The sequence below is a fragment of the Tamandua tetradactyla genome, chromosome 10, assembly GCF_023851605.1.
Source record: "Tamandua tetradactyla isolate mTamTet1 chromosome 10, mTamTet1.pri, whole genome shotgun sequence".
NCBI lineage: Eukaryota > Metazoa > Chordata > Mammalia > Pilosa > Myrmecophagidae > Tamandua > Tamandua tetradactyla.
Window position 1 is genome coordinate 32,341,897 of NC_135336.1, and position 10,031 is coordinate 32,351,927.

Below are 10,031 nucleotides of genomic sequence, written 5' to 3' on the forward strand. Positions count from 1 at the left end.
GTCAGTTACTGTCTTTGACCCCCTGTGTAAGCATTAACTGTTTACTTACCTTTCTACCTCTCTTCTCATTCCAGTTGTTCTAGGGCTGTCCACTGTACCGAATCTAGACTAGTACTTATCAAATTATATGTCATGATGGTCCAGTTGTTGCTTTAAAAAAAATTCCATTACACATATAGGAATGATTAAATGAAAAAAAAAAACAAAACGTACAAGCCTAAAATTTAAATATTAGTTCCAACAGATACAAAATTATTTTGTCAAAGTGCCACAAATGTTTCTGAATGCTTGCTCATGGCTTTTCTGTTTCTCTTGTCTCAAACCAGTAACAAAGTTTGCACCACTCAGTAAACTACGCTTTGAACCTTAGAGAATGTTCTGTTGACAATTGGAATAGGGGAACATAAAATATCATTAGTAGCTCTAGATCTTAGGATTGGAAGCTCATCTAATATTTGTCATAAAATAGTGACCTATGAGAAGTGAGAGCTCTATGAGCCATTGAAGGAAAGTCTAATCACTGAAGGAAAACTGGGGTTGGAGGAGAGACAGAGTTAGGCAACAACGAAAAGGTGAAAAGAAATGGATTTATAGGAACATAGAGAAACAAATATATAGAAGCTATGACCTACTTTGGAAATAAAATCGGGCATTATCCTGATAACCCTACTTTTATTTGGAGCGATCAGTGCTGTGAGAGCTTCCTTAAACATTTCAGAGAAAGCAGAACACTTTTAATAACTGGTACCAGATCTTTCACTACTTTGGCAACTCCTTTTCCCTCATACACCACTTCCCATCATTCAGTAAGTCCTGTCTACTCTACATCCAAAATAGAATCCAAATGTATTCACTTCTCCCCATCTCCAGTGCCACCACTTGAGTCTAAGGAACATCCACTCACTTCTAGATTACCACAACAGCCTCAACTGATCGTTCCGCTTCGTTTTCTCTCCCTACTGTGATCCATTCTTAAAGAGGTCGACATATCAAATATGTCATTTCTCTGCTGTTTGCATCAAATAGCTTCTGATTCCACTTAGTATAAAATCCAACTTCCTATACCATCTGGCATATTCTCTCTCCAGCCTTACCTTGCACCGCTCCTCCCATCACCTGCTACACTCCAGTGCACTGGCCTTCTTGAACGTTCTCCTCCTATAACCTCTGCACCAACTGTTCCTTCTACTGGGAATGTTCCTTCCCCTCATCTGTGCATGGATGGCTGCTCCTTGTCGTTCAGGTCTTAGCTTAGTCACCACCATTTCAGAGAAGCACAGAAAGCACCTACTGTATCACAATCACCTGATCACTGCCATATGGCTCAATTCTGTGTCTCTCTATAATGCTCACCACTACCTGAGATTTCCCTTTTTAGTTAGTCTTTTCTCCATCTTCATTCCCCAGAATGCAGGCTCCATTAAAGCAGACATCTGCATTTGCGTTAACCCACAGTATCCCCAGGCCTAAAAATAGGACTGGCACAGAAGAGGTGCTCGATAAATATTTGCTGAATTAATGAATTTATGAGAAAATAAACTGCCTGAAACTTTGAACTCTGGTAGGTGAAATTATTCTCCCTCCCAAACCTTAATGTGAATCTAAGTCTTATGAATTTTAAGTCCCAAACCAACTCCCAAGTTTCTCTGAAGACTCTTAGTTTTCCATTCAGATCATATGCATTTCCCTCTTCTCTACACACAGCCATAACTGTCTAAAGGGCTCATTTGGATGTGATCATAGACTACCTTGAGGAGTCTCTCTTGTGGCCTGCTGCCTAGCCCTGTTTAAACTCTTCTTTTGCTTCTTAACTTTGCACATGTGCATGTTCTACCTTCCCAGACACAATTTTATACCGTCCACAAACACTGGAGAATATAGTGAAAACCCAGTAATTAGTTGTCGAGTAAATGAAAAAAATAACATACCTGTAAAATAGGATAACATGTTGCTAAATTGGGCAGAACAGAGTCAACAGTGAAATAAGGTCAAAACCTAGATAGCAGAACACTTCACTCAGTCCACATGATTACCTGATGGTGTAAATGGCCCATATTCCCTATTGCTTTTTCATTGATTTGTTCCTGGGCAAAGTCTATTTCAACTCTTCTTTCTTCTCTAGGATACATTGTGTACTCCAAAGGCAATAGCTATGCATGGATTAGGATGAAATTCACTGAGGACAGGTTTATATGCCCAGTAGGCACCTAGTCAGGAATTGAAGTTTGAATGGCATTCATTTTGCTTGGCAAAGAAAGAGTTGCTTTGCCACACCAGTGCTCAAACACTAGTTCACCTGGTTAGTGAAAGTTTCTTGATGTGTTTTTATTGAAATTATGCTCCTAAAAACTTATATAGTAGTTGTTCGCCTCAAGTTTGGTCTGTGATAACTGGCTCTTTTTAAAGTATGTAAAAGAGCTAAAATTATGTTTTTTAAGAGTGAATTTTCAAAAAGGATCAGCAATTCCACAGGTTACACCGGCATTTTTCCCCATCTGCTGTGACAGCAGGTGTGATTTCACAAGCCCACTCCCATCAATCATCTTCTCCCAACCTGTCTCTGGTGCCTGACAAGGTGTTTATGTGCATAACATGGAAACCATCACTAGATCTTGCGAACAAATAAGGCTGACTTTCAACAATAGTCCAAAGGAAGACTGTCATGGAAATCTAAGCTCAAGTTCAGGTGGATGAGTCATTCATTCCCAGCAGTCTCACCTTCTTGCAGGGGTTGAAACTCAAAGACTTTCAGGGTCCAGACAGGTACCATAAAGTTATGAAGCATCCTGCTGTAAGACAACAGAGAGCAGAGAAAGAAGTGGCCAAAATGGATAGTGCATGTTCTATCTAAAAGTATTTGCATTCATATTTACATTTAAAATATGCTTGCTAAATATATGCTTCCTTTGGATTTATTGTGGTTACCAGTTTTCATCTCTATGCCTTTATTAGATTGGTATCCCAGCCTGGAGCCCAAGCACTCAACCTTTTCCAAGATGTGCAGATTATTTCAGGATTGATTTATTCCAACTTCATCCCTTTCCAAGTAAGGGAACTGAAGTCCAAAAGGTTGATAAACTAGGGAAAGGGGACACAGCAATGATGCGGCAGGGTTAAGGCAGAACTCTTGACTCTGACCTCCCAGTTTGATTATCTTTCAGCTACTTGCCATTGCTTTTCCTAATGTGTGAGCAATGACTTTATTCTTCATGTTTGCTTAATATAAGTATCCCCTTTAAAGGTTCATTGGAGGGCGGGCCGTGGTGGCTCAGCAGGAAGAGTTCTTGCCTGCCATGCCAGAGACCCAGGTTCGATTCCTGGTGTCTGCCCAGGCAAAAAAAAAAAAAAAAGGTTCATTGGAGAGTTATTAAAAACAGCAAAGATAAGAAACAAAAAGTCCAAATGTAAAGACTTAATTAAAAGTTACACTAACAACATACAGCATACAAAAAAAGTTACCACAATGAAATAAAAGATAACCCATTATTAGAGATAACAAAAATATAAAACATGTACAAATACTATTCAGTATTATTTTACATGGTAACAGACTACAAAATTCAGATTCCAGCTATACAAAAATATGTGCACCTGTTGACAAATACTAGAATGAAATTTCTGAAACTGAAATTAAAAATTAGATGAGAATGTATGATTATTCATTATTATTCTTTTAAAAATTATTTTAATTCAGCTATGATATCCTTTGTAGTATCTTAGGTGATCCTCTTTAACAACATTTCTGGTGATTTGCTTCAATCTCAAAGGTAGCCCTTCTCCAATTCCTATCCTCTTCCCTGATTGCAAAATCTCATATTTTGCTGAAGTATCTACTCTTTTCCCTTGTGATTTGGAGGATTTCCTGATAAATCTAAGTCAGTGTCAGTGCGCCTATTCCCTTTGCTGATAATTGGTTCAAGCATGAACATGTGAGGCAAATGTGGCCAGTAAAACATAAAGACAATTTGCTGGGGAATTTCTGGGGAAGGTGTCCCTTTTCCTCAACCTCTGGGTATCACTGTGAGAATATGAACACTTGGAGCTGCCATAACCATCTCGTGACCATGAGGTGAGCCAGTCTGAGGAGAGGACTGATACACTGAAGTTGGCAGACCAGGAAGATCCAAATGATCCCTAATGAATTAGTGTAAAGTCACCTACATTTGGACTTTATCATTGTATGCCTTTGAGAAGGAGGTTTTCTGCTGCTTGCCAAAGCTCCAGTCAAAATAATGGGCTTGTTTCCTCTCACATATTTTGGAAGGTACATTTGGATACCTTTATGGAGAGGTATGGGTAGAATGACTATGAAATGACCATGTTTGTGGTCAGGACAGATGTGAAACACAAGAAATTTACCTGAGCTACATGATATGATTCTATAGGTATCCTAATATGACCAGAACTTAATGATCAGCTTTAAAACATAAGAAAGAGTTGAAACCAGTTTGATGGAGAATTCTCTCTTAAAAAAAAAAACGATTGGAAAAAGGATAAAATGGGCATTTTTAGGAACAGTGAAGCCATCCTAATGAATCTGAATTTTTCAACTCCTCCAAAAGTTCTAGTGGCACTAAATATCTTTCTTTGGATGGCAGGTTGTATTCGTCCTTTTTCAAATCAGTTACCTTTTTTTTTCAATGCTGTATGGCAGGGGCCAAATTTCATTCTTTTATTTCCATATGAGTATCCCATTATTGCAGCACCATTTGTCAAATTTTTGTTGTTGTTGTTTGCTTGTTTGTTTGGTTTTTGTTTATTTATTTATTTGGGGACGTGCATGGGCCAGGAATAGAGCCCAGATCTCCTGCATGGCAATCAAAAATTCGACCACTGAACTACCCTTACACCCCCAAACCAGTTACTTTTTAATAGTCTGTCATTTTGCTTTATTTTGGAAGTGACCAAGTTTCAATCATGTGTAGTACAGTAGTGCATCTAGACATAAGTGGTAGGTTTGCAAAAGGGCTATAGAGGGGACAAAATCTATCACTGAATGCAAGAATGCAAGATGGTTCTTGTCATTAACATATAAAGTTCTACAAGTCCTCTAGTCTTCTGGGGACAACTGAACTTTTGAGGCTTAGAAAGTGTAACCCACAAAGAACACATTGCAGATATACTTCATGCATGCTGAGCATCATGAAAAACCAGATACAAAGATAAAGCAGCTCCTTTCTGCTCAAGGAAGGGCAAGGATCCAACCATTATAAAAGAACTTACTCGTGAGAAGCACGGTGTGTGGATACTCAAACCCCAACTTATAGCAACAGTAATAGTAATTCCTTTCCAATCTTAGAAAAGATTTCTTCCCGGGAAATCCTAAAGGGCTTTAAAAATATTTATTTAGAAAATAAGCAAATATTTTTTTCATGGATATTTAAGCATTTGCAAAACAACAGAGCCTGTTACATGATAGAATGTCATCAACTATGAGAAAGGTAAAATAACTTTACTATTGCTCCATCCTCTTCCCCATGATATATGCCCTTAGCCTCTGACACTAGAATAACTTAAACAAGCCTCACCAAATCTAGAGTCTCCAGGTCTCTTTTGTTGCCCCAGATCCTTATTTTCCCAGCCATTTCTCCTTCTCTCACAACAGGGCTCTTCTCTCTCCCTCGTCCTTCACCCTACATACGTACAGCCCCTTGATTTCAAAGCAGTAATCAAAGCTAATGGGAAACAAATAATAAATTCTTGTGTCTAGTGTCTATAGATACATCTATTCTATGGGCTTATTCTTTATGCTAGTGCATCTAAAATTTTCATAATAACCTGGGCATCTTGTTAAGATGGATTCAGTTAGTCTGAAGTAAGACCCAAGAATTTTCGTTTCTAACAATTTCTAAAGTAAAGCTGATGCCACTGATCCTGGTGTATAGTCATACTCTGAATAGCAAAATTTTATAAGATTTGTAAAGGTAAGATAGACAGCATCTGGAATTCAAACCAAAACTACTAAGTATTAAATGGCAGTTTCCTCAACATGAAATGGGACAGAAGAGAATTTGAGATATGCTCTTTCTGAACACTAGATATGAAAAGTTCCAGAAACTTTAGGTCCCAGTAGATCTGTTATCTATTGCAGCATAACAAAATTATTGATTTGAAACAACAAATACTTATTTTGCTCATGAATCTGAAATTTGGACAGAGCACTGCAGAAATAGCCTGTCCCTGCTCGATATGGCATCGACTGAGATAGCTTGATTGAAGACTAGAGAATCTACTTTCAAAATGGCTCACTCTTAAGGCTAGCAAGGTAGTGCTTGTGCTCATCTGGGAACTCAGCCAGAGCTGTGGAACTACGGTCTTGGTGCCTTTCCTTGGGGCCCTCCGATGGGCTGTTTGGGTTTTTTCACAGCATGGTGACTGAATTCCAAGAGCAAACGTTCTGAGAGAACAAAATGAAAGTACATGACATTTTTATGACCTGGCCTCAAAAAATCACATAGCACCACGTCTATCACACACTATTAGTCAAGGCAGTAACAAAGGCCTGCCAAGCTCAAGAAGAGAGGACGGAAGACTTTACCTCTTGATAGAGGAGTGTCAAGGGTCTAGAAGAGAACGATTATATTTCCCATGGGAGATACAATCATAGCTATCTTTGGAATATACAATCTGCCATACTTTTCCACTACAAATCCTTATTAAATAAGTGATAAATTAAGATACACTTTTTCTAATTCTAGCCCATCCCCATTCCCATTTATATGCATCTGGGGGGAAGAAGAAAAGAAATGTAGAACAGATTAGAAGAAATTAAGGAAATGAAAGAACAAAAGATTAGCTGATGGAGGATAGGAAAAAAAACAGAAAGAAAACAAGTAGAAAAATTTAAAAATTAAGTATAAAAAGAGATGAGACAAGCACACGGAAGAGTAGATATAAATATGAAGATGAATATCAGTTATTTCCTTACCTACTATTATTTGCTACCTTTAAAGAGTGGCGTTAGTACCAATCTGATTGATTTAGAAGCCTCTTTCTGTTGTTTGCTGTCATTTTCTGGTAGAAAGGAAGCAAGATTGGAGTCCAGTGCTGGACACAAATAAATGAGTTGACCAATTTTTCTCTTTTAAGAAGTGTCTTACAGCAGCAGAATGAATCCAAAAGTAAGACTTAGGCTTTCTCAGGCAGTTCTAATCTATGGCAGGACTATAGGTCATTGGAGAGGGATGTGGACTGACATTAGAAAGAAGCAACCACACTGCCTGGACCTCTTGCTACATTTGTTAACTTGCATTCTTACTCAACAACATTAGGCCTGATTCCAGTAAAAAAAAAAAAAAAAAAAAAGACACACTAAGAGGTTGTTCTTCAGACTGGATTGGTATCCGTGCAATTTAAGTTAATCATAATAATCAAATCTCCCAGTTCACAGTGAAAAATGCTAGTTATGGTGATACATGGAAACAAAATGCTCCTCTGTTCATTCAGAGCCCTGCAAGTTGGCTCCCCACACTGCTTCTTTTGGTCTCCACACTGTGCTGATGAGTGTGAGCTCTGGAGATTTAAAGCAGTGTGAGAAAAGTCGTGTGGCCCTCAATGGTTGGTGTTCAAGTCAAAGTTTCCTGTGATTAAAAAAATAATTGTTGTAATGGGGCAGCAATTCAAAAGAATATTTCCACCATAATTTTTACGCTGCTAAGCCACTGAGAATACCAATCAGAGGCCCACCACCACCTGATTCACGCTCTCAATCTCCCACTTCAAGCTCAATAATAGAGACTTCCCCAATAAATCTCTGCTGACTGGCACATGAGAATGTTCTAGTCATGCTATTGAGACAAGTTCCTGGGATTAAAATGAAAAAATGTATCTTTATTTTTCTTCTTGATTTTTGCCCAGCCATGTCTGTTCTGTAGGCGTCTGGAGTTCTTCCCAGACAGCAGATCTCAGAATCTTCAATGCCAATCACGAATGAGAGTCCCGTTTATTTAAAAGAATGAAATCTGTTCAGTATTGTGAGTATGAATGAAAAAAGTGCCAGGTTAAAAGGAGCAATTACTAATCTTCACTTACACTGTGGTCCAGAGAGAGAGGATTACCTCGAGTACCTCCCTTCTATCCCATACGCAACCCCTTCCCATTCAGTAAGGGAGGTAGGACGTCTGCTGGAGAGGCAGCTGAGTGGAGGCTGAATGGACTATATAGATGTGTGACTTTGGACAAGTCAGTTAATTTCCCTAGCTGTTACTCTTCTATAGAATTAGAATAAGAGTCTTGATCCATATTTTTCTTCCTTTGAGCTCTGCCAAGAAAAGGCACAACAAAAATGCTGAGGAAAATTCTGCCAGCAACATTTATAGCAAACCATGTGAGGATAGGCTGTGTAATCTCAACATGGAAAGACTAGAAATATGGCCTTTCCTGCTATATTCATGAATTATCGGGGCAGTATTATCACCAGGCACAGTATCTTCAAATGTTAAAGAAGTCAACATAGGATGCTCAAAGGTGAAATCACAAGGTTGAAATGAGTAATAACAGTCTCTAAACTCCTCAATATGCCTCTGCTTCATTCTTCACAGACATTGTCCTCCAGCTACTTCCGTTTTTACACATCAGACATGCTGACCTTTAATAATGAACACAGTCTTGGTACCCTAACCCAAAGGAAGACGATCCTGGGGATTCACATTTAAGCTGGGAGTTCTTCTAGTCTTAGAGCACATTTAATATAATTAAGTTACATGACTACTACAATTGATGCCCAATAAATCATGAGCAATCTTGTATATAACACCTAACCTAAACTTTGCAAGCCTCTGCAAAAATTGGTGTCTTGTAGATTGATGCATGATGCAGACAAGAATGTGATTGAAAAAATGCTTTATAAATCAAAAAGCACTTTGTAAATATTATATTATTGATATCATTGTTTTTGCCAGTATACTCTTTATTCCCTCTGACATCCTTGCAGCTTCCTGAGAAATCTAGAGCATTTTAGCATAGAATAATAGTATAGCAGTTAAGAAAATATGCTCCAGAATTAATATGTCTTGATCCAAAGCCTAGTCCCACTACTTTCCAGCTATGCGACCTTCAGAAAGCTTTTTAACATCTCTAAGACTCAATTTCCTAATTTATAACTTAGGGATGATAAAATAATACCTATCTTGTCAGATTGTTGGAAGGATTAAAAAAATGACTGGCTAATAGTACATGCTCAATTAATGATGGTTGTTTCTATTAGTAGGGGTATTTAGACCATGTTGCTGCTGCTTCCTCTATCTCAACCAGCAGAGGTCTCAGTCACAATCAAACTAGGACTAGCTTCAGTACTGCAGCTGCCAAGCACATCCATTGTTGGCAGAGAAGATACTGAAAGATACCACCCTGTCTGAAGGAAATGTGAGATATTGAAGACAAGAGAACAGAGAATAATTAGGATTCCAGGGAAATGTTAGATGAACAGGTGAACATGAGTTAAGAGTGTCTAAATTCTAGTGCTGCTTCAGAAATTTACTTTCCTGGACATTGCCTTTGGCTGTATCTCATTTTAACCACTTCTAAAACAGGGTTAAGAAGAAAATACTCACATATACCAGAAAGGAACAGTAAATATTGATTTCAAATGTTTGTAAAGTATTAAGAAAACAAGGAATCCTGCTAAATAAACACAGCATATCTCAAAGTGCTAAGCTTATTTCATCCTAATCACCAATGGTATTCCATGCCTCAGTTTTGCTTCCACTGTAATATATTTTCTTTAACCTTCTTTTCCCAGACAGGCTTACACCTCTAAGTTCAATTATTCTGCCAATTATATTTAAAATTGTGCTGATTTCCATTAACCACATGTGGTATCGATTTGTTGGTCTGTTCCTTCTTCTAAACCAATCATATTTACACCCACCAAAAACTGGAAAGTCAATTAAACTGAGGAAGGTAAGCATTGTCCAAGAGAAATTAACACATAAAGGTAAAGAGAGTGGAAAGATTGGGATTAAAAAGAGCACTGAGGGAAAAAATACACATGTACTAAAATATATAGTACTGGAGCAGATAGAGACACAAAG